We start from the raw sequence: 25,509 nt of genomic DNA on the forward strand, positions 1-25,509 counted from the left end.
ACTTGCGACCATTAATTTCTTGTCAACAAAACATGTGCAAATATTTTGATGAGAGATTGCATGTGAGCTGTAGTGCATATTTCTTATCCATAACTTAGGTGGTGGAAAGATTTTACAGCTAGAGCCTAGTTTTAAATGTAATGCATCATGTACAAAGAATTGCTGTGGATGGTAGATGCCCTGGCTGAGTTGTTTTCCCCATCGTTTCAGCCTGTTGAAACTGTACCAAAAAAAGTGATTTATGCATGTGTACTAGCTAACAATCTCAACAATACCTGCGGATGGAGCCGTAACCCAAGTGGCAAAAACGATTGAAGTGAGGTGGTGCAAGATAGTAGTCTCAGGCTAGCTAGTAGGAAAGTTGAATAAAATAGCATGTAGACCATTCACCATGTGGTTAGACTTTTCTGGGTTTCAGAATACAGCAGTCAGTTATGAGCCTTTGAGTGTTATTGACAGGCTGAGAGTCATTAGTTCGAGGATGGAGGTGAGCTCTAACTTCTTTGATGAATTTACCACACCTTGATAAAAATCTTGCATCCGATTGAGAGAAGCATATCGGAGAGGCCACCTGACAAGTGCGGGCCCCCTTCATCTAAAAGATTGGTTTCAGTAGAGCTCTTTCAGTGGCATCAAGACAGGGGCAGCAGCACAGGAAATGCAGCCATGATTCTTGCTTGAAATTACTTAATCTGCATGCCCCCTCCTTTTCTGGGTTGACCCAGGCTGGATTAAAGTCTGCTATCGGAAGACCAAAGAGCCGCTTGTACATAATGTCTCTACACACTCGGCGATTGATGACTTCAGAGAGGTCTGGCTGGGGTCTCCCTACTAGATAAGAGGTATTCAAAGGGACTAGAATGTCTGAGAACTTTAGGGACGCAATGTCTTGCTGAAATGTGGCTGAGCGCAGCTGCCTTTTGATTTCCTTCTTCCAGGTCAGGAAAGAGATGGAGTAGGATGTTAATACAGGTACTACAATTTAGAAAGATGTAATTGTCTTCTGAAGTTGACTAAGCCATGGATTCCCTGAGCTCTCGAAGATGTCTTTCAGGTAGGTATTGATTGAATACACTGGTGTTTTCAGTATACGTATATAGTATTTCAAGATGTCAGCCTCACAGGTTACCGTTTGATTTGACATGCCGAATTCCAGGTGGGTTCTAGACCTACGAAAATGCCTGGGCAGTTGAAAACCTTTCTTCATACCTGAATACTGCGCATGTTCTAGACTCAGAGCTCAGGCCCCAAGAAATTCCTGGTGCCCATAGTGAAGTCACCTGTAAGCAGGACTTCATGTGAGGCGTGGTACAAAAGAATGGCTTCTAAGCATCTACAGAGGTCAGCATTTGTGCACTGTTTTGATGCTTTCTGGTCGTTATGGTAGCAGTTTATCAGCAGCAGGGGAGTCTTTTTATGACAAATTGTAAGCCCGGAGACTGTCGCCTCTTGGAAGGCCGGAGAGTATTGGTTGAGGAGTACAACTCTGCTCTTGCCAGTTTGATGAAAATTGAGAGACCTCCCGAGGGCCAGCCAATTATGTTGGTGCAATTTGCTGACTTATAAAGCTCGTAGAAGCCGTGTAGGACTGTTAGAGTGAGCTACCAGGTTTTCAGTAAGCAAATTATGTCACTTTTATTCAGGAAAGCCACTGCTGATTTGCTTGTCAGAATTGACCTCATGCCTGCCATGTTCCATGACGTGAGTATGATCGTGGGCTCCGTCGTGGGCTTCTGGGCTTGAGGATGGTCTGGGTGTTGGTGGCTAGGAATAATCCTCTCTGGAGCTCCCTTGGAAGTTGTCCAACTGATTCCACTAGTCGTGGTCACTGCTTCTTGTCCTGTATCTTACATTGCTTTGGGTGAGGGCACATAATACTTCTGATGGGTTTGGATGCACTTGGGAGTCAATCGTGTGTAGGGCACCATGCTCCTCTGAGGACGCTTCTGTGCAGCGTGGTGGGCTCCTTTGGCACTAAGACATTGGGATATTTTAGTGCATAATGGTTCAACAGTTCAATACCCCAATCCTCAAAGGTCATTGTTTCCCTCAGGATAGCCTCTCTGAGCTCAGCTCTTTGCTACGTGGTTATTGTCTGACGATCCTTTACCTGGAATCTGAGTGAACTTTACAGAGATTAATTAGGGTGAACTCAGGTCCTTCATTATTGGGATATGTTGGAACAGGTTGCCTCTTTTTCATATATCGTGGGCACCCTTCGGGATGTAGTGTGAGATAAACGCCAATTCACATTGGTCTGTGGTGTATACGTGTGTGGCTTCACCCAGTTGAAGGAAGAGAGACTTCAATGCCCATTGGTGTTGGAAGAAAGGGGGTCTGAGTGCGCCTTGGTAGTGCCTTGAGTGGTCTTATAAGAACTTGCTTGTTGGAGCACTTTGACCCGGTAGCTTAACAACTGGTGTTGATTATAGCTAATTATCGTCTCACTTTGCCTCTAGTCATTGGACAAGTAGTCTTGATGTTGGTTGTGGTTGGTTGTCATACGCCCTACTCTTGCGGGTGTGTGGTGGGCCACTGATTAAGTAGAGCGGTTATGTGTTGCCTTTCGGCTCCTATCATATGCCCTCTTTAGCTGGGTCACTGGGCAAGGGGACGTGATGATGGATATTTAGGCTGTTACTTGCAAGACCTGGGGGGTCTTTGATGAGGGATGGTCTATTAGCTGGGTGGGTGCAACTAAAGATTGCATTAGTCCTCATTGCTGCCGTTTGCACCCTCGGAGCAGTTGTAGATGAAGTCAGTTCTATCAGTTATCTAATACTTCACTCAGTGAGACTGTTGTCTTAGTTTCTGACGTTTTTTGCCTGTTAAAGGAGTCTGTTTAATAACGCTCTGTAACTCGTAAAAGCGATTTCCAACCAAAATATATTCATTACTATGATTTAGTTGCAATGCCCATTCCATTAATTATTTGAGACACGGGGAAGGAGAAGCCATCATTTTAAAATCCCTCGTGTTTTTCTGCTGGTGTCTTTATCTTTTAAGGTTAGAATTCACGGTTTCTGTTTTATTCACTGTTACACTAGATGGGTACTTGGAAAACACAGTAAGGTTTTCTGCCTAATCACCTGCAAAAGTACGTCTAAAATCTGATATCAGACATTCTGCCTTAAAATGACAATACCCTCAGAAAATGATATCCTCAGACGATGCCATGGCAAAGGTAGATGCTCTTAGAAACTTCCACTGTAAAAAACCTACTAGATTGAAAGAGCTGTTTTCAGTTATTTTAATGTAGTTAATTAAATGTTTTGGCTAAAATATAACCTTATGCACAAAGAATCATTGTTAGACGCATACTGATAAAACACAAACAAAATTAAATTTGAATTCACCATTGTTAAGAGACTTATAAAACAAACACTAAGTAAATGTCATGATTCATTTAAGAAATGCAGGATATAACAATAGGTTGTCAGCATCTCCTCCTGTGTTTAGAAATGTTTGTCACCTTAGCTGTAGTGCAGACTGTGCACAGATAGTATGCTTTGCTGATTCCATACTGTGGCCACACCGATTGCAGGGGTGAAATTCTGATGCAGACTCTAGCTAAACTACTCATGTGTGGCCTGCATAAAAAAAAGCTTTTTCTGTAGAATACACAGGGCTGTACGTTGTTCAGTAAGATTGAGGGCTGTGAGCTGCAGATTTGCCAACAATCGCGGTGACACATAGGGGTCTAGTCACCAAATTCTCATGTAGTGCAGCAGCCAAAAATGCTGCGCTGTGTGAGAAGTGGAGAGAAGGAGAGCGTCATAGTTACAGAGATATGGCACTCTCATCCCCTTGTCCTAGGTAGTTGTGCACCCCACGCACACACCTTTGCACTATGGTGCAAGGATGGCTGTGTGAGTCTAGCATTGGTTTGTACTGGAAGTAAATCCTTCCAATAAAAAATACAATGCTTAGACTAACTTTAAAACTTTTCCCACTTTTTCTGTGTGCTGTACAGTGCAGCAATAATGCAAAGTCAGAAAAGAAAGGAGAAATGAAAGCATTTCTTCTTGATAGTGCCTATTTGAAATGGGCGTTATTTTTTCACGCAGAACTCTTGTCTACTTTTTTTTTTTTTAGTAAATAGAGTTTTGCGTCAAAAACCATGGGTGGTTGCGTGGAAACGTCCATGCACCACACATGGAATGCCCCCATGGTGGTGAGTAATGCAAAGCAGCGCTATGCACTGTTTTGCATTACTTTCAAGTTGAAAAGTAAATTAGGAAAAAGAAATTGTGGCAATTTGCATCATTTTTGGGATGCAAACATGGCACAAAATCTTTGTAAATATACCCCATACCATTAACATACATCATATGACAAGCAGGGGACAAATGAGGGGCTTAAGGGGCACTGGAAAGGGAGAGTAATGTGGATTGGTAGGGGTACAAAGTGAGAGAAAACACATTATATTGTGAAATAACCAACATTTTCCATCCTCTTTCCAAACAGGGATAGTGTGTGTGTGCATTTTTAGTCTGTGTGTGTCAAAATTCCTGGTGAAATCCGACAGACACCACACCATATCCGACTGAAAGCACCTATACCCAACCATTTATCACAAAATAGACTTATTAGAGGGGTGTGACACCCCAAACACCCTCCTACCCCATGAGAATACAGTTTTAATATGTATCATCATGGTGCTTTCCAATGAACCGTATTTACATAAAACGCTGGAAATTTACATTTAATATATCATCTTACCATTACAGCATGCTTCATGAAAACGTGCTATAAACATTTCCTAGTTATACCTAAACTCACTGTATATATTCAAAGAGATTACTGTGTTTGTTTTTAGTTTAAAATATTAAAGGTAGCTTGGCGTGACTTCCCTGGGATTTTTTTTCCTTCAGAGCTGATGACTCAAAAAATGTCTTTGAAAATGCTTTTTAGCAGCAAGTGGGTCCTTTCATCTCTGTTTCACGAGGAGTCCCTCCCGCCCACCACGTTCTGTTTGATCTGCGTAGGTGTGCTTTTCCAGGGCTTCAAAGACACAAAATGTCATATAGGGAAGTCCTAATTAGTACAGATTAGTACATACTGTGACGCCCACACCGTGCGGCCATTTTATCTAATTTCTGATTCTAGCTATGATATAAAATGTCACCATAAAGGTATACACCTTCTATTTGGTATTTCTTTTGATTGTCGCCCTTTTACCAATGAGTGGTGTCATCGAAAAGGTTAACACAAGTATCTTTTTAGAAGATTCCCTTCTGTACAGCTGATGCCAAATGTAATGTACAGCGATTGTGCCTCTCTCCGTGCCTGTCCTATATATACCTCTTTTGTTTTCACCACTAATGTTTCTGTCCTTTCCTTCTTGCTTTTCTTTCGCTCTCACAGTACAGACAGAAGGGGCTAGCTATTTATTCACCACTGTAAAAACGACTACTACTCATTCTTGGCTAACCCTGTAACAGCGGTTGTGATTGTATTCTTCATAAAAATAATAAAAAATAAAAAAAAGAATGCACATCACCACTCAACAGCACCACAAAGCCAGAGATGTAGAACAGTGCTATTAACAAGCGCCTTGGAGAGCTGAAGGTCGCATCGCAAATCCCCATTGATACTTTATTGATAAATCAAGGATATTTCTCAGGCAGCGAGGTCGACAGAATGTATTTCATGATGATTTAGACAGTGTTGGATTTCTGCTACTTGGTGCAAATTGCGGTGACGGAGAACTATTTTTCTACATTAACTATATGCGGGGGACACATTTTTTAAATACTATAGTGCAAGATAGAGAGGTAAATGCCAAATGCCTGCTTTAGCCTCCACAGACAGAAGTCACAAACCTATAATCTATTTTGGATTTTATGAGCTTCAATGCTAAATTGGCGACATGGATGTATTTTCATATGCCTGCTTTGACAGTAAAATAATTTTCTTGACAAAAAGAACAAAAAAAAAAGAAGATTCTTCTCTGAAATTACAGTGATGGCCGTAGTGTTATGTCCAGTCCGTATAAATATTAGGAAAATCAGTGAAATCCGGTCTTTTGGGGTGGCAACCCTACGCACAGTGCAGTAGACTGTTCCTTTAGTGGGTATGCCTCTCTCGCTCAGTATCTGTGTGATGCTATTCCTGCAAATGTGCTTGAAGGACACACAAGTTGGTTGGCACACTTACCAGGAGAGCTGAGCCCTCCTTCTCTCTTCACTTTTGGTGTTATTTGGTTTTCCTGTGATTTTCCCAAGCTTGCACTTTGATGTGGCCCTGTTTATCATTGACTTAGCCGGATTTTGTGCATCTCTTTTCTCCGTGTGGTCCCGCAGCAATGATGGTACAACTTACAAGGACAGGATCTAACAGTGGTTGACAAGTCATGTCATCTGGATCCTCTGTGGGCAACTTTGTGATTCCTTTCTTTAAGGTGTTTTGTCTTTCTCAATGTAAAATGAGGACTAAAACAAGGCAGGGTAGAGCGCTTCCATCTCACCATCTGGACACTGGCCGGTATCACACCCGAAACATCACCAATTATCCATGTGGCATGGTTTGCACTAGGCTTCCCCTGGCTAAGGTGACCAGACACCCCAGTTCTGGATTGTCCCTGCACGCTACCAGTGGTGCAACACACAATGATGCCCACACCGTGTGGTGAAGGGCCCTTGGGATGCCCATATCTCATGAATGTTCATAGGCCTTAGACTCAATTGAGGGCCTTCTGGAGGATGGGTGCACCACCTTCACCACAGGGGGTTGCATGGGCCTGTGCAACACCCCTGCCGGTCACATATGTTGGTATTGACTCGCTGGGATCACATGTCCCTTGGCCTTCAATAAGTGTCACCTGCCATTCAGCACAAGCACTCGATCTTGAAAGCTTTGCATTAGAGGTTTGTTTGTGTGATGTGTACTCTGTAATGTGCCAGGACAATTTCATTTTAAATTGCACTTCCACAATTATCAAACGTCTCCTATATCAATTGCTTGTTGCAGTTAGCCCCTCCTAGCAGCATTGATCAATTATGTGCTTGTTTTGCTGTGTTTGCCTTGGATATCTGCCTTGTGTTGACATTGCTCGCTTCAGGCACAACAGGCTCCTGATGGGGCAATTGTCCCCTATAGATGCCTTAGGATATACATATGGAAGGTGCAGTATCTTCTTCCACAGAGCTCCCCATGTCACCCAGAGTGTTGGGGAGGGCTGGGGCGGGTAAGATTTCTGGACCTTATACAATCATAGGTTCACTCTGCAGAATTCGGCAATTGTTTAAATGAGTCTCAAACAAAGCGATGTGCAAACCTGGCACTAACTCTAGCTGTGATATCCGCTTTCTCAGGGCATTTTGCAAAATACGTTTTCCAGTTCGGCAGGGTAATGAACTGTAATCCCAAATAGGGGAAGCTGGTCACCTTCTCCAGTTTTTGTTTTCTTGGATACATCTTTTCAACGTGTTCTTAATCCCAGTGACGTGTATTTGGTTTCCCCTTTTGCATTGAACAGTGGTACTGTGACTTCGGGTATTTTTGGAACTCTGTGCAAAACTGAGGCCCAGCCATAAGCTGCAAAGAGTTCGAATGACTCTATACCCTGACGTGGCTATACATTCAGTGTTGTGATCTCTCTGTAACCCGCACATCACAGGTTAGCTCCGCCTCAGCCTAGCATCCTTTCGTGGTTAAGGAAATGCGTACAATATTAAATTGGGTACTAATAATTAGTGGCAAGTGTTCAATGAGAAAAGGTCCTATATATACAACAAGTTATGGTTTTAATCTTGCATGTGTTCTTTTTTTTATGTAGTCAAAGTAAGATAGCACATCTAACTAGGAACACTATCTTTTCCCTCAATGAGTGACCTAAGAGTAGCTGGAGGAGGCCCCCTCTGAAGATGATTGTGTGTTTCCTGCAGCCCCCTCCTTTAGAACAGGGGGTTACAAGTACCATAGAAGGCTACTTCTGAAGTATGTAATAGTGTACAATCATTACAGGTTTGCAGACAGACCTCTTACAGTATCCACGTGTAGTACAACCACAACCTTTAACCTCACGAAAAACTTCCAATTTAAATGTCTTGCAGCAGAATGTGCAGACTTAATGGAAAGTGCAGACTGTTGTCCCTTTTCTCAACACATTGTTTAATAAAGGCAAGGACATGTTTGCCCCCATGGTCCTGGTTTCCTTCAGTGTATCAAGAGTACCTTGAGGCAGGCGACCAAGAAAGTTATTCACTTAGTCAAGCCGGAATCACACAAAAGCCTGAGGAGCAAGGCAGAAAACTTTAAGCCAAATGCAAATGTTGATGAAATGTCGGAGAGATTCTGGTTAATGACCTTGACCACTGCACATAAGTATTTATAGTGAATTGGCAATAGAACAAACAAACCCTGGGAATGTGCATACTAGGCCAACAAAGAAATGGGCCAGGGTGCAAATAACAGTAAAACCCAGACATACAAAGTAAATTCTGGATTTCCTAGAGACTCGTACACTCGATGCTGCACAGGACAGTAGGTCCTTCATCACAAGGAGGAGCAATTAATCATTAAGAAGATAGTCAAGACAGCACTCAGCTTAAACCCATGGTAGCCTGAAAGGTGTTTAACAGAACCCCATTGTTGACAGTGTTGAAATCCATTGAGAGATCCAGCAGCCCTAAAGCCCAGATATCCCCACCCTCCAGCATATGGTGACATCAGCCAACACCTTCACGCTCTCAACATCAGCTCCGCAACCAGTGTGAAACCCGTGTCCATTACCCTATGCTTTTTAAACTAAGAACTTCTGGGGTGGTTATTATTCTCATTGCTGTATAAAGGTTCATGAGGATTTTGTGTTGAGAATTTAGCAAAAATCTGCTCATGGAGATTTTCTCCTATGTTTGGAGTAAATTTCAGTCTGGCATAGGAGTCATAAAACCGTGGTTGAAGATTTCCAGAAGCTGCTCTCATATACACTTCAGAGTGGGCACCAATTTTGCTAAAACTATGGCAGAAATTTGGATCTGCACCTTTAACTGTTTTCATGCAGAGGAAACCCCAATGAAATTTGAGTGCATTGCTTTCCTATTTCCACCATTGAAACCCAGTTTCAGCAACCACTTTCGACAATAACTGTACACGTTTTTCCAGGGTGGGTCTAGCCATGGAAAACATTTGTGGATGCACGCGCACCTAGGAGTTTGTGGTTACTTCATGCAGTTCCTGCACCTATGTCTACACCTGGGGTAAAGAAATCCCCTTCATGACGATTGTCCACCATTGTAAGCGCACTTTACAAGCCTAAAATTTCCCTTATGCTGGATCTGCAAATCAGGATGCAGAATTTTGATCGCAATTAAAAATTTATCAGCAAGGGCAGAATGAATGTATAAATGGAAAATAGTGCCTTTCACGGGGTGTATTAGATTTCAAGTAGGAAGTAGATGAGAAACTGAGGAGAGGATGTTGGGGTTATCCAGTGGGTATGCGAAGTCCAGGAGAATCGAAGCAGAGTTGTAGTCATTTACTCAACTGTGAGGCACTGGAGTGAGGTACATAAAACCAGTCAACAATAAAACAAGAGACAATAAGTAACCATATTGAAAAAAGAGTAATCCCATTTGCGCAGTAAAGACCATTCTTTCTCTGGTTGTTCTTGCAACAGCTGCTGCTAGAAATCCATTCATCTCTCCCACAGAGCCAACGACATTTAAAAGAGGGATGGATTTGAGTGGTTTCATTTATAGGTGGGTGGTTTTAGCCGGCCTTACGATTGGAATTAGTTCAGGGGAGAGCCCCAATGCAAGGCACCACAGAAAGTAGTGACCCCCAGACCTTGGTTTTTAGTTTAGAGAATTATTCCCAGGCCAAACGTGTTGCCTACAACAAATTATTAAAAAGACACAATTATCACAATCTTACATCAGAACAATAATCTTTTGCAGATTCCATATTTACAGTGCAAACTAGACATTACCACTCCAAACCAGGATCACCATGAAATATAAAACCTTTTGTAGGCTTATTCACTGCCCCATAGCAGGTCTTGCTGGCACCACATGATCTAGCACCATCAACAAACTAAGGGCCCCTTTGTGAAATTAATGAAACTCTCAGTATCTCAACTGGGGAGCCAGGCCCTGCTCTGATGCGAACCTGATACCATGCTAGACGTCTCCATATTAGGGTCAGCTCCACATCCTTCTGGGAAATCTGCCTGGGCAGTCGGGACATAACTTGGTCCTCTGGAAGGGGCAGCTCCTCCGCTATGGCAGAAGAGCGTTACCCCACTGCTTTTAAGCAGTGCGAGGAAGAAGAAACATAAAATGATAATAACATAGTTATTATCATTGAGGGGCCAATTCCGATCCGGGTCGGAAAGCACTCCGACCGAGTCGGATCGGGAGTGTTTTCCGACCGAGCCGGACCCCAACAGTCCGACCGAGCGAGTACGATGTGCACGTATGCTGTCGGACTCGGTTCGGTCGGACTCCCATAGAAGTCAATGGGAGCCGGTCGTACGACGCGTACATGGGCTCCCGTTGACTGAATGGGTATGTCTCGAACAAGTGCACCCCTACAGTGGGTACGCATCGGTGCCATCCACACCGTACATGCCTGTGTTGGGGAGACCCATAGGTCTCCCCCTGTGTCCGAGTCGTAGGGCTGCGGGTGTCAGGGGGTCTGACGCGGTCCCCCGAAGTCCAACTCCGGGAGCTTTTGCGAGCCGGACACTCCGGCTCGCACAGGCTGTCCGACGCGTGCATCGTACTGGCTCGGTTGTAAATCGCATCCATTGCAAGCCATGGTTAGCTTCCGACCGAGACGTACGGAGCGGTTCGGACCCGGAGATGACTCGGTCGGTGAATCTCACGTAGCTCGCATCGTACTTGCTCGCTCGTACAGCTGTACGAGTCGGCTGGAAAACACACGTATGGCTTGTTGTTTTTCCGGCCGGATCGCGTTCGGTGCCCTTCCGACCCGGATCGGAATCGGCCCCTTTATGTTTCCTGCCTCTTTCGGGTGGAGCCGCTCTGCTCTCGGAGCAGGGGAGAGGAGGAATGGTTTGCCCACTCCTAAGTGTGCAGTGACTGTTTGGTCGTCCCTCTAGGGCCGCCCAAACCAGTCATGCTCACTTTCCCTGTTCTCCATGCAGGGTGCATTACAGCCTGCATCGAAAACACCCCCGGGCCCCATTCCCTGGTTGAGCTTTGAACCAGGACGCTCAAAACCAATCACAACGCTACATTGCGTTTTGATTGGTCAGGGGAGCCTGGGTGCTCACCAATCACAATGCTGCACTGCAGCATTGTGATTAATCAGGGGAGCCTGGCTGTACTTCCTGTGCCTGTCTGACGAGGAGAGCAGAGACGCAATACCCGGTGCGGCAAGTGTTTTTTTTAATAATATATATATATGTATATATATTTTTAGGTCTCGCCTGAGCCAGCGCGCATGCACCGCTCTGTGAGGCATTAAGTAAGGGCTTGAGCTTTGAACACACGCTCGCGTGTGTGCTTTTCCTTTCTTAGCCCGCAATTGGCCTGTGCATGTGTCTTTTTTAAAAACAGAGCACACAATTGGTGCAAGGTGGGTGATTGTCCCGCCTTGTTTGTTCGATGTCCTAGGGTCCTCGGGCGCGAGCTTCAATCCCATCCGTCTCCAATTATCGCGTTGGCGGTAATTAGAAACAGAAGGTGCTCACTTTTTAGGTTGCACAGCATACCACCCTCAGCCTGCCGGGTGGTGTATAGCTCCTATGTCGCAATGCACAGCGCTGCAGCGCCTCTGGGCTCGGAGGATTCATAACGTAACTCATTCACTGGATACACTATTGTATCTACTCCGCACCAGCGGCGCAGATATGCAGGAAGTAAACAACTGCAACCTGTCCTCTCCTGCTCTCTTTGTTGTCCGGACGCCTGGCAGCCCCTCCCCCCCCCCAGTCACGTGACATTCTCCTCAGACAAGCCGAAATAGCAAAATCCGAGACACTTCAACAACTTAACATTGATTTACAGACAGGCTGTAAACACAGATCGAGTTGCGCGCAGGCGACCACAGCATACCACCCTCAAAGCGTCAGCCTTCCGGGTGATATATAGCTCCTATGTCGCGATGCACAGCGCTGCAGCACCTCTGGGTTTGGAGGATTCATAACGTAACTCTTTCACCAGTTACACTATTGTATCTACTCAGTACCGATTTTTATTTGCTACTTTTGCCTTCATGTATGATGTCATACTTGTGATCAATAAGACTTTCTCCTTTCTGCTTTACATCTCAGGAGGTGGGCGCAGTCTTCTGCACACGCACTTCCGGTTACTTGCACAGAACAGCGTGTTTCACACAGACATGGAGCGGGAATTTACATACTTCTGTGTTTTGTGTGCGCAGGAGCCTCCCCCTCCCCCACGCTGCGCCCCCCAAAAAAACTCTTGAAGGGAATCCGTAGCCACCATAGAACTGAGGTCGCGAGCACCCCGTTACCCACCATCATATGGGTTTCCGCCCCACTCTCAAGAGCCAGGGTGCCCCAGAAAAGATGCTCACAGTCTGGCCCCGATAGACTACCAACGTCAGGATATGGACACGTGGCTTCCCTTTGGAAGGGCAGTGACCTCTCCCACACCAGGGGCTCCCTTAAGGCACTTGGATAAAGGGCACAATGAGTGGATAGGGCACATTCAGCGCACCCCGGGTCACCAGTGCCTCTTTACCCAGGCATCAACTTTGGCAGTCTGCGGAATGCACACAGGCAAATAGATTCTGTCCTTTGCAAAGAGCGACAGCAGGCTGCACATAGGGAAATGGTCTGTTTTGGCTATATACTCTCTGTGATTCTGGGCAAATCACTTAATCTCCCCATGCCTAATAACAAGCATTGGCATAGCCAATAGGTCTCGCCTTTGGGACCTTATGAGTATTTAGTTATGCAGCACAATATTCTTGGTGCAACAACATCAACTGTTGCATGGCTAAACGCATAAGGTCCCAAAGGCGAGACCTATTGGGTATGCCAATGCTTGTTTTAATTGTGCACAGTTTCCCCACCCTCACCTGCCCCGCCACCCGCGAACCAATGCAGGCCGCCACGGTCCTCTGGTGCAACTCATCTCCTCTCTTTCCTTGGGCTTTAAAAAGGAGCACCCATGAAAGGGTTAGAAACAGTGACATAAATATTCTCTGCCCATTCCATCAACAACAGAGCTCCAAAGCCCAGATTTCCAGGCTGAAGACAACCGATTTGTAGGAAAATTTTGCGTGGGATAGCAAAGCTGTCCACCTACTTCCTTGGCAAAGTATGAGCCGACTTCGATCAAAATATATCAATTAAACAGCCTGTCCTCATTAAAGCAACAATCGCATTATATCATAAACCGCCACCCCAATCCTTAGCAGAGGCTTTGTTTCGTAGGAAAAACAAGAAATCCAGGAGGGTACATCACAGACAGGAGGCGTCTGCGGGTCATGGCTTAAAAAGAGGTCTTGGTTGCCATTTAACCAATCGCTGGACCACTGCCTTTGCCTCAATTACCCCAACACATATGCATCCAGTTAAAACTTTCTTTTGCAGCAGGGCCAGAGGCTGTACCGTGCATCTGGCATTTCCCCTGATGGCTGGACAGGTGTTGGCCGGTTTTGTTACTGGGGGTCGGTTTTGTAGCTGTGCTGCAATAACGACCCCCAGTAACAAAAGCAGCAAGCAAGAATACTCTACGCACTTTTGTTTCCAGCTTCACACTTGCACCCCCCAAGCTCCCCTTGTAGTCACTATGCACCGTTTGGGGACTGATACGACAAAATTGCCAGGGCTGCTTAGGGTTTCCAGTTCTGCTTTGTTTTGCAGGCACTCATGCTACACCACCCCTCCCAGAGAGAAGCAGATAAAATAGAAACTCGTGAGTGACAGAGCAATGGTAGCAGCACACAGACTGTCACTAAATAGCAAATACGCTGTGGGGTTGTCTTGTTGCAAAAATAAATAGTAACATGATTTGATTGAAATAACAATATTCCTGCGACAGCATCAAAATATTGGGGAACAAGCATATACATATTTTTGTGTGTATATATATATATGTATGCAATCGGACCTAAACCCTGTCTTTCTTCTACAAGAAATGCTATAGGGATGTGGTATACTTATGTTTTAACTTATTGTATTTCCATTGATTTGTGTTTGTCAGTCTTCATTTGCATGTGGAGTTTCGTTCATTCATCATTTGCCCTACACTTTAATTCTTTCTTGGAACTCACTGGAGGTTCTGAAGCACTACAGCGATCTGATTTAGGGCTGATGACGAGTTTGGTAATGCCGGGTCTGCCCTGCCACCACACCACCAAAGCCATGGTGGGCCGCCCACCAGATTAGGAGTTTCCTCCTGTATGGCAGGCTTATTTTGGCATACCCACGGCGGTGCCTTTAAAAATGGGCAGCACAATGAGACTGCCAAAAACAGTTTCTGCACAGAATGGACTGTTAAGTCCATGCCATGCAGGAACTAGTGTGCATGCACACAGGGGGACAGATGTTGTGCCCCCCTGTGTGCGTCCACATGGCATGAGGCGCCAGGGAGTCCTGTAGGGCCCCCTTTGTTTCCTCTCTGCCACGGTTTTCATGGAGGAGGAACTGCCATGAAAACCGTGATGGAAAGGAAACTTGTAATATGCTTGGCAGGACCATGGCGGTCCCGCAAAACATATTACTGCCTCTACACTGACACACCACCTCCAGGGAACGGCGTTTCCCTGGCGGTTACAGCAGGGCAATGGTGGTCCAAGCACCCTAATTGTAATAGGGCGGTTGGGAGACCACCACCGCTGCGCCACCGCAAGTCTGGCGGTCCATGGACCGCCAGACTTGTGGTCATGCCTTTCAGTCAGTTGCTGGCAGACTCTTAAATATTCCAGTGCTGTTCCAAGTTGTGGGTTTCTGCTTACTGAAATGAACGTATTCACGTTGGTTTCCACTCTATGGCTTCTAGTGTATAATTTACACACCACAGGAGAGTAGAGGCTCTAAATTAACCCTTAGAAAGAAATCTTTTACAGTCTTACCCAATAGAGTGCCTTCATGTTGGAGTGGTGCTTTTTTAAACCGCACCCCTGGGATTCTCAAAGCTTGAGGTATTGCGTCTCTGCACTGCGGTGCGTCAACCAGTTGGATCCACGAGATCTCTTGTGTGTGAGCAGGTTGCTGAGTGGAGGTTCTGAAGACAACCCTGATTACAGACAAGTGGTCAATTGAGTTGTGTTGGGCTCAGTGGCGTAACAAATGTTTAAGAGGGCCCCCTTTAATGTACACAGAGGGGCCCCCGCTCCAGATTTAATACGAGCGCTCAGGCCTAAGTATTGTGCTGAGGTGGGCCCGTGCAGCTACGAGGCCCCCCCGCACCGCGGGGTATGCTGGGGCCTGTGTTACACCCCTGGTTGAGCTGAGACGAATTTGGGAGACCTTTAGTGATTGTCTGAATTGGTTAAACTTGATCTTTGATGCACAATGGTAACTTTTGATCACAGACTCAATAAGGTGGATTTTAGGACCTCATTCCTCTTACACGTTAATGAACATTTGTGTGAACAATGGACACTTGATGGGTTTAAATCACTATAAAAACATATTAATCTGAGGGGTGAAGTATACTCTAAAGCTCAGGTTGATAGATGTGCATTTTTCTTGAAACCATATGAGAATCTATGGGCTGAGAACTGTACACCAAAAGAGAGGCCTGCTAATAAATGAGTATTAGAGAAGGCCAATGTGTATTGTCAGATAATACAGGCCAACAAAAGGGAGCTGTTAGGGAACTGAATGGAGAAGCTAGTCTTCGGGAAGGCAGGCATCCTTTGCAAAAAACACACAAGAGAAGAAACATACAGGGTCCGATTCCGATCTCGGTCGGAAGGGCACCGAATCGGGTTTGGCTGTACCGGATCCAATTCCGATGCTTCTTTTCCAACCGATCCGTACACGGGTCCGGACGACGAAGTACGATGCAAAGATGCGCGAATTCTCTGACCGACTCATTCCTGGCTCCAACCCGATCCGTCCGACTCGGTCGCACGCAAACCGACGCGCGCAATGGAGACGATTCTCGACCAAATGAGTACGATGCTCGAATCGGACAGCTCGACCGAGTCGGAGCATCCAGCTCGCAAAAGCTCCCGGAGTCCGACTTCGGGGGTCTGCGTCGGACCCCCGACACCCACAGCCGTACGACTCACACACAGGTGGAGACCCGTGGGTCTCCTCCACACAGGCATGCATGGCACCGACGCGTACCCACTATAGGGGTGCACTTGTTCGAGATGTACCCATTCAGTCAATGGGAGCACATGTACGTGTCGTACAACTGGCTCCCATTGACTTCTATGGGAGTCCGACCAAACCGAGTCTGACAGCATACGTGCGCATCGTACTCGCTCGGTCGGACTGTAGGGGTCCAGCTCGGTCAGAAAACACTCCGGATTCGACTCGGTCGGATCGGAATCGGCACCACAGTAGGGACAAAATCTGTCAATGTGTCTCTTTTAGGTTAGCCTACAAAAGAAGAGCAGGATACACAAAGGCGAAGCTAGCAATCCCATTAAGAGCAGTGTGTAGGACACTACAAATAGGATGGGGAAGTGAACAGCAGTTGCTTAAGCAAAACCCCTGTATTGTTTTTTTTATCTTCTTTGCAGGTAAATGTGCATTGTGTCACCTTTATTATTTTAGATTGTTTTTTTAGTTTATTATTTGTTCCCAACCTGCTTCGCCTTGGGAGTGCTCCTTTTGCCGACTATGTGGGGTATTAGATTGGGGCCTGTGTGCTTTTGGGGGACCGTGGCTTCATGCTGCTTCTGCACCCTAGCAGAGGGGAGAAAATCACGTTTAGAACAACTAGATTACAATTCTCCAGTCTGACACAAAACATCTAAGCACACACCCTCGAGGCACAAGATATCGTGGGAGTGGTGTTTAGGATACTGGTAGATAAAAGGAATGGGACTTAAGAGACATGTCTAAAGCGTGCGAAGTGCAAAGTTTCTTTTGCATATTATTGATGATGTTTTACAACTTCACAGTTACAAACTTTTATACTTTTCTGCTTTTGAAAGAAAATTTGAATGTTTGCGACTTCATGCTGTAAAAAATAACTTGCGATTACGAGTTTCTAATGATAATGGCTACAGCCGATAAAAGATAATAGAGGACATTTCCAGAAGTTATTAATGATGTTTATGAAATAAAAGAATGGGTGGAATATGAAAACTGAAAGGAAAGGTTCGGATTATACAGATTAAAGCCCTGAAGATGTGAAACCTTCGTGAAACACGTGATGGCTTGACTGTATATGTTAGAATATTTCATGAAGATTAAGTGTATGGAGGCTTGGACGCAAATTTTACACCAAATGAAGAAATAATATTTTCAAGTGTATAAAGAGAAGACAAACTTGGAATAAAAGAATTTACATGGATATTTGAATTGTGATATGTGTTTTTCTCAGCACATGAACTAATATATATATATATAATTATATTTTGTTTGTTTATTGTTAAAACATTTAAATACTTATTTTATGTTAAATAGCAGTGATAAACTTTGATTTAAAATTAACGATTTTATTAAACTTAGATCCAAGTAACTTGGAACTTGGTCAGATAAATAGAAGCAGAAAGGTGGTATTTGAAATATTTGAAGCCGGCGAACACAAAAGGCCCAGGGAATGGAAAAGATTTTTTGCCTCTATGAAATGTTCCGATCTTATTAAAAAAGCAATTAAAAAATAGGAAAATATGAATGTTTGAATTGACAACAAGGATGTGGGAGAATGTTAATATTGGCGTTGAATGTGGCTGTTATATAGAACCCTGCATTTTCTTGCACAAGTCAACCCCAACCTGCCGAGTCACTGTTTTCGATGGTCTGATGGGTCTGTTGCCAATTGGGTGAACATACTCTGCCAGTATCCTCTTATCCAGGGATTCTGGCATGAAATATTTCAGTATTGGGAGACTGAATGGCAGGTCAGATTAGCTCCTAGTACCTGGCGGAACGTTTTGGGATATGATTCTGCTCTCGGTCTAATAATAAATGGATACACTTACTATACATAGCATCGGCTGTGGCATGATCCCTTTTGCTTCAAAAATGGCAAACACAGCTCGTCCACCCAATGGGGGATTGGCTGCGAAAAATGAAGCAAGTTAGAAACAATGAACGGTTATATGCAATGCAAAACGGGGTTCAAGAAATTTGAAAAACTGTGGGGGCCTTTTTTTTACTGAAAGCTGGAGTCAGGTCAGATGACTGGAGTATGCCTCTCTGATATTTTTGCACACTTAGGGACCTATTAAAATGTTCGTCAGAAAGCCTCTGACCGCAGGTCGGTTTCAATTATAATTATAATTACAAGGTAGGTGGTCAGATTTGCAACCAGATGGTCATTCCGGATGGATTCCAATGGGCTCAAGTAGTCCGTTGGCCAGTCGGAGACTGACCCGTAATCCCAGTGGAGGGCCGTTGGGATTATGATGCTCGGTTTCCAACAGGCTTTCCATGCCGGGCTTTCTGACATGGAAAGACTGTCTGAAAGTGAGTTTCGGGGTCCTCAGCAGGGCCCCCTTCTCCTTGCGGCCTCCTGTTGAGAGTTGAGGGGACACCTATGGTGACCCCCTGTTGATCCCTGCACCGCGTGGGTGCCTGCCACGCAGTGCAGTGATGAACTCAACCTCCCATTTCCCTATGGGAGCTTTTACTGTGGCCGGTTTATGGCCATAGCACAAGCTCCCATAGGGAAATGTGAGTATGCCACCGCACCATGTGCGGTTGCATCGTAATTAGGCGGTCGGGACCACCAACCGGTGGTCGGTGGGTCCCAATTACGCGATGATGTCGGTCGGAGGCAACTCCGACCAACATAATAAGCTGCCCCTTAGTTCTTGATGCACTTTATGAACTCGTATTTGCTCATTTCAAAGGGCAGCTGTATTTTTTGGGGGGGGTATTTACTCTATGCGGAGTTCTTAGAAATTACCATATATTTAATTAATCCTGGATGTATTAGGCGATGAAATATGTATTTATTAAAGTATTTATTGTTGGAGCATGAATAATATCTTTGAATTAATGTACTTGCAATGCAAATTATTGGCCCCTAATAAAAAGGAAAAAAGAATTTTACTTTTCAACTTTTGTTAAATAATGTTTGAAAATGTTAAATAAAGCTTTAGGATAATTTAAATGAATTCAACATACATTTTTAACAAAAGTTAAATACATATTAAATAAAAATGTTACTGTGAGGGGGAATTTTGTAATTATTCATTAAGAAATATTATTTATAAATTAAATAAATATATTTCAATTAGTTAATACACATTTAATTTAGAGAGTTATTGTGCTGAAATGCCTTATTTTATTAATTCTAGGTTACTAATTTATATTTTTTATTACTTCACATGTTTATTTCATATAAAAATATGTTTAATAATTTTTTTAAAGATAGACTTTAATATTGTTTCTTATACTTTCCCATAGAGGATGAATGACACATTAAATAATAACATATTACTTAAATATTATGACACAAATATTGCCAGTACTAAAATATCGAGAAACAGAAAAAAGAAGATAAGAATATCATTTTTTATGTATAAAACACATTTTTTTTTAAATAATGTTGTATATAGTATCATTTACTTTAATACTGTTTTATTTAATAATATTTTCTGAATTTATATAACATATAGTGCTTATCATATTAATTTTAGGTATTACTGTTATTGATTGTTTAGAACAGTTTGTCTTTTGTGTAATTAACATTTTTTACATTCACCTATTAATTTATAATTTAACATCTGGTTGTTGGGTTTAAAAGGGAATAGTGTAGGAAGTTATTTAAATTAAAAATATTGCTTTTTATTTTCAATACATTTCTTATGTTAGTTAAATATTTAAGTGGTGATTAAATATGTAAATGTTTAAATTAATATATAAATTATTATTTTAATTGTTGAAGTGTATTTTGTGATTTTAATGTACAGTTTATTTTTGGATATGTTAAATACTAATTTATATTTTAGTTGTTGCCTGGGTTTTCATGGAAATAAGTTGGAAATTTATATAATTATAATATTGTTTTTACAAGTTTATTACTATGCTAGTTGAGTATTAATGAGTAATTATGTAACTTGTTAATTGATTGTTATGTACATTACTTGTTATGTAAACTATCTGTTGTATTTTTATTATTGTTACTGTATTAATACATTTATTTAATAACACATTTTCTAAAATATATTTTATATTTATTATTGGCTTTAAATTTATGTATTTTACTTAATTATTATTTTAATATTAATATTTTATATGGAATTTATTTAAATTTGTTATGGTACGTGGATTTTTTGGGTAGTAGGAAGCAGTAGCGGACCGTCCATACGGGCTGAGGGGACACCCCGCACCTTTTTCCAGGTAAGAAGAGTGTCTGTCAGGCTAAACAAAGGTCAGCCTCACAGACACTCTTCTGGTTCAGGTCAGGCCGCACGAAGCTAGGCATGCCCTAAATGCACAGGCTTCTGGCGGCCTGAACTAAACTTTGCCAGGCAGAGGATCTCGCAGCCCTGTGTGAGGCAAAAGTGCCTTGTGGCCCTCCCACCCCATGATGAAGGGGGGGGCACTAACTGCCTCAGATCTGGACACTTCAGTTTTAAGGACTGAAGTGCCCAGGGCTGAGTGTCAATCAGCAACACGTCGCAACCGAGTGGAGTGGAGTCAGCAGTCCCACTGACCCCATCCCACTCTGTGATGAGATTGGAACTGCCCAATCCTTCTGGAACCTCCAAGACTTCCCTGTCGCAGAGCTGCTGTTGAGGTAAGTTTTATGAGATTCTTTTTTGTTTGGTGCGTGTGTGCATGTATGTATAAATGTATGTGCATTTGTTAGTGAGTGTTGTGAATGGCTGTGTGTGAATTGATGGGTGTGAGTGAGGTGTATGTGAGCTTGTGTGCCCCCCAAGGTAAAAATGCTGTCCTCTACTGGTAGGAATGGTAATGGATCTCATCCTACCTTCAAAACTGAAAAATGTAATCCATGCCCCCTTCCTCATCCAAACCGTACTTCACAAAAGCTGGGGTCCCTCAAGTCTCTATCACTACTTTTCAACATCTACATGAATCATCACTGCCAATGATCAATGAATTTCAGCTCAAAAGCTATAACTATGTAGATGACACACAAGTAATCCTTAAACTGGAAAGCCCCAAAGACATTAGAAACATCAAAATCTTCAATTGCCTCAGAGCCATCAATCAGTGGATGATATAGAGCCATCTCAAATGGAATGCTTCCATAACTGAAATGCTCAAATGTCACAATTAGAAAACATTTGACCCAGTCTGAACCTGGTCAGACGATCTGGATCCATCTCCAAAAGTATCTAAGGCACTAAGAAACCTTGGAATTACCACGGACTCCAAGTTATCAATAAATGCCCAAGTGGACAAATTAGAAAGATCAACTTTCATTACTATGGATGCATCTTCCCCAACCAGGGATTTCCACACAGGGTCCAGGCTACCATCTCTCTTGTACTTTCAAAACTGTATTATGCCATTGGCCTCTACTACGGATCATCTTTATCAACAATGAAAAGACTACAATGGATTCAGAACACTGCTGCCAGACAACTCCTACATATAAAGCCACAAACCCTGCTTTGAGGGCTCTACATTGGTTACTGATTGCCAGAAGAACCACCTTCAAGCTGCTTTGTATCACCCACAAATCAAAACATGGAACAGGACTACTTTTCATCAGGAATAAAATCACCAAATACATTAATCAAAGGAAACTCCGCTCCAGATTAGTACCCCGCCTCAAAATCCCACTATACAAGAAAAAGTCCATAGGTAGTGCACCTTTCTCAGTTCAAGCAGCGAAACTATGGATTTCATTACCCCTAAACTTAAGATCCACGGATAACTCTCAATATATCCTCTACCTCCACTCTCTAACTCATCCCACACCTCACTCCACTACTATGATCTCCCAAACAACACTTTCTGAATTCTTCCCTCACGTATCCCTCGTTTGACTCATCCTAAACCTTATTTTGCTGCTATGATCTCCCCAATTAATTTCTAGAGACTCTTCCCTCCTCCATCTCTCCTTTACCTAATCTCAAACCTCATCTTACTACTATGATCTCCCAAATAACCCTTTCTAGACACTTCCCTCAGTCATCCCTCCATTATCTCATTCAACTAAAAAACGTGCATGTCCATCACTCAAATGAACTTATATTTCCTTATACTAATCCACTACTAATCCGTTTTGAGATCTGGAGTAGCGTGCTACTCACCGAAAAGGGCTTCAACATCTCATCAGGGGTAGCGAGCACTATATAAATTAAATTATAATGCAATATTTTACATGTATTTATTTTGTTTTTTAATTGTTATTTTTATCATTTCATTTACTTTTTTATTTATATTGTATATATTTTTATCTTAAATATGTGTTAACAATTTGATGTTGCTAGCTATTTAAATGTTTGTTTAAAAATGATTCGTAGTTTGAATGGTATACGTAACCCTTCCATGTTTTTCCACACGTTGGAGTAGGAGTAGTAAATATAACCCCTCACAAACGCCTATCACTTTCCCTGCTTTTGCTTACGTTGGTGTGGGAACAGCAAAAGAAACCCCTCTAATGTCCAACACTTTCCCTACTGCTGTGGAATAGTAAATCTAACCCATCCAAAGTCCAACACTTTCCCTACATTTTGTTTAGATTGAAGTAGGAATAGTAAATCTAACTCCTCTGAAGTCCAAAGGTTCCCCTGTTTTTTTTGCTTACGTTGGAGTGGGAATAGTACCTCTAAAGTCCAGCACTTACCCTACTGTTGCTCAGGTTGGTGTGGGAATAGTAAATATAACCCCACCAAAGTCCAGCACTTTCCCTACTGTTGAATGCACTGGAGTAGGAATAGTAAATTTGATGCCTCTAAAGTCAAACACTTTCCCTAATGTTCTTTAGATTGAAGAAGGAGTAGTACACCTAACACCTCCAATGGCCAACACATTCCCTAATGTTGCCTAGATTGGAGTGGGAATAATACATTTAACTAAGGGGCCTATTATAATGGCGGGCGGATCGCCACCGCCCGACTGGCGGTGGTGATCCGCCTGCCGTAACTCCCCGCCCGACCGCCATTTACCCCCCGCCATATTAGCATGGCGGGGGGTACCGCGGCGGACGGAAAGATCGTCTGCCGGCAGGCAATCGTCACGATTGCCTGCCGGTCGGAAAAGGCACACAATATGGTGGCATCTATATTATGATGAGTGGGTGGGCATGCCTTTCCATGGCGGAGACTCTGCCATGGAAAGGCATGCGGAGAATGACTTTGGGGGCCTGTTGGGGGGCTCCCGGGGGGGGTGGCTGCACTGGGGGGTACCTATGGCACCCCCCTTCATTGCCATACACAAGGTGGCAGGCACCGTGCGGTGCCTGTCATGTTGTGCATTGCAATGCACGACATGCACCTTTAACATTGCGGCGGGTGCTGTTTACAGCCCCGCCCGCCGCAATGTTAATGACAAGAATGGAATGGGGCCCTAAGTTCTTCATTGTCCCTGCTTTTTCTTACTTTGGAATCAGAATAATACATCAAACCCTCTATAAAGTGCAACACTTTCCTTACTGGTGTTTAGATTTGAGTGGGAATAGTAAATCTAACCCTTCCAAGGTCTAACACTTTCCCTGCTTCTGCTTATGTTGGAGTTAGATTAGTTAAGCTGACACCTTTGAAGCCCAACAATTTTGCTTGTTTTCTTTATTTTTGTTTGCTGTGATTTTTTTGGTATTTTTTATTTTTTATGTAATACTTTTGCAAAAGTATTTAAAAAATATATAAATTGTATCTTTTTATATCAAATTATGTTTTAATATTTATTTTGATATATGTAATTGTTAATATATTTTTGCTAATTTTAATTTATTTTTGGTTACTGTTAATATTACTAATGTCATTTATTTTTACTATTTTTAAATACATATTTATATATTTAATGTGCATGTTTAGTTCACAGTATTTTCTACAACCATTTTTAGGTCTCGCTGAGTCAGCGCGCATGCTCTGCTCGGAGAGACTTTTGTAGGTGAGTTTTCAAAGTGCTGCTGGCTGGCGACAAGCTTGCGTTCACGCGAGCGTGCACGTGAGATCCGCCAGCCTTCAGCGCCATCTGTCTTTCCTCTTGCTTGCTCCCTGCCTCCGCCCCTCCCCCTGCCTTCGTGCTTACAAGCGTTCGGGATTCTCCCAGTGGGTGCATCTCCTTCAGGCAATATCACGCCCACCTTAAATGTATCTTCCATCGCTGCCTCAACGTGCTTTCTCTTTCCACAAACTCGATGTTTGTGTTCCTTTATTTTGAGATGCTTTTAGTATTACTGTTTTGTGACTTAAGGAACATTAAGGAAATGTTACCGTTAAACTGGACAACATTCACAGTGTTTATTTCTGATCGCAGCGGCTGCTTCATGTCCGTTGCACCATTCAGGGAGTCCTTTCGTTTGCACTTTCATGAGGACATGATGAGGAAGCTGGAAACTTTTGGCACATTCTCTTTATAAGCACAGCATGTTGGCGACTGCTTAGTCGATTAGACCTACGTTGCATTTTTTATCTCAAAGCGCTATGGTGGGTCCAGCAGTTATAACTCATGAAATATGGGGTGCAACTCACAAGGAGGGGGCAGGTTTGAGTGCACATTGGTTGCAATCGAACTCTTAAGATGATGGGCTGTGTGTATCCATTATCAGCACTCAGTCTTCGCTAAGTTATCTTGTTTTGTTTTTGTTGTGTCAATGCTTTGCTGTGCCTGTTTGACTTACAACGTGCTTTCTCTTTCTCCAAACTCGATGTTTGTGTTCCTTTATTTTGAGATGACAACCACACAAACACACACAACCACACATACAACCACACAAACACACACACACACCACACATACAACTACACACACAACCACACACACACACAACCACACACAACCACAAACACACACAACCACAACCACACACACAACCATACACACAATCACAAACACAACACACAACAACACACACACAACCACACACACATCCACACACACAACCACATACACACACACAACCACACACAACCACCCAACCACACACACACAAGCACACACAACCACACACACAACCCCACACACACACAACCACACACACACACAACCTCATAGCCAATAGGTCTCGCCTTTGGGACCTTATAAGTGTTTTGCCATGCAACAGTTGTTGTTGCACCAAGGATATTGTGCTGCATAACAAAATATTTATAAGGTCCCAAAAGTTAGACCTATTGTCTATGCCAATGCTTGTTTATATTATGTTTCTATTAATTTTAATATCTAAATTAGGTTACATATATGTTTTATTTAGATATACGTTTGCTAATTTTTGCTTTGAAGTTACTGATATGTTTTTCAATTTAATAAATGATTTAAACAAAATATCTATTGTTTTATTTACATTA

The 25,509-nt window shown here is 43.1% G+C and overlaps 1 protein-coding gene across 1 annotated transcript in view; it reads right to left on the minus strand.

Moving 5' to 3' along the window:
• The window catches only part of SHISA3 (shisa family member 3), a 69,981-nt gene that overhangs the window by 1,846 nt on the left and 42,626 nt on the right, over positions 1-25,509 (minus strand). The window lies entirely within an intron of this gene.

Source organism: Triturus cristatus, chromosome 2_2 (genome assembly GCF_964204655.1).
Source record: "Triturus cristatus chromosome 2_2, aTriCri1.1, whole genome shotgun sequence".
NCBI lineage: Eukaryota > Metazoa > Chordata > Amphibia > Caudata > Salamandridae > Triturus > Triturus cristatus.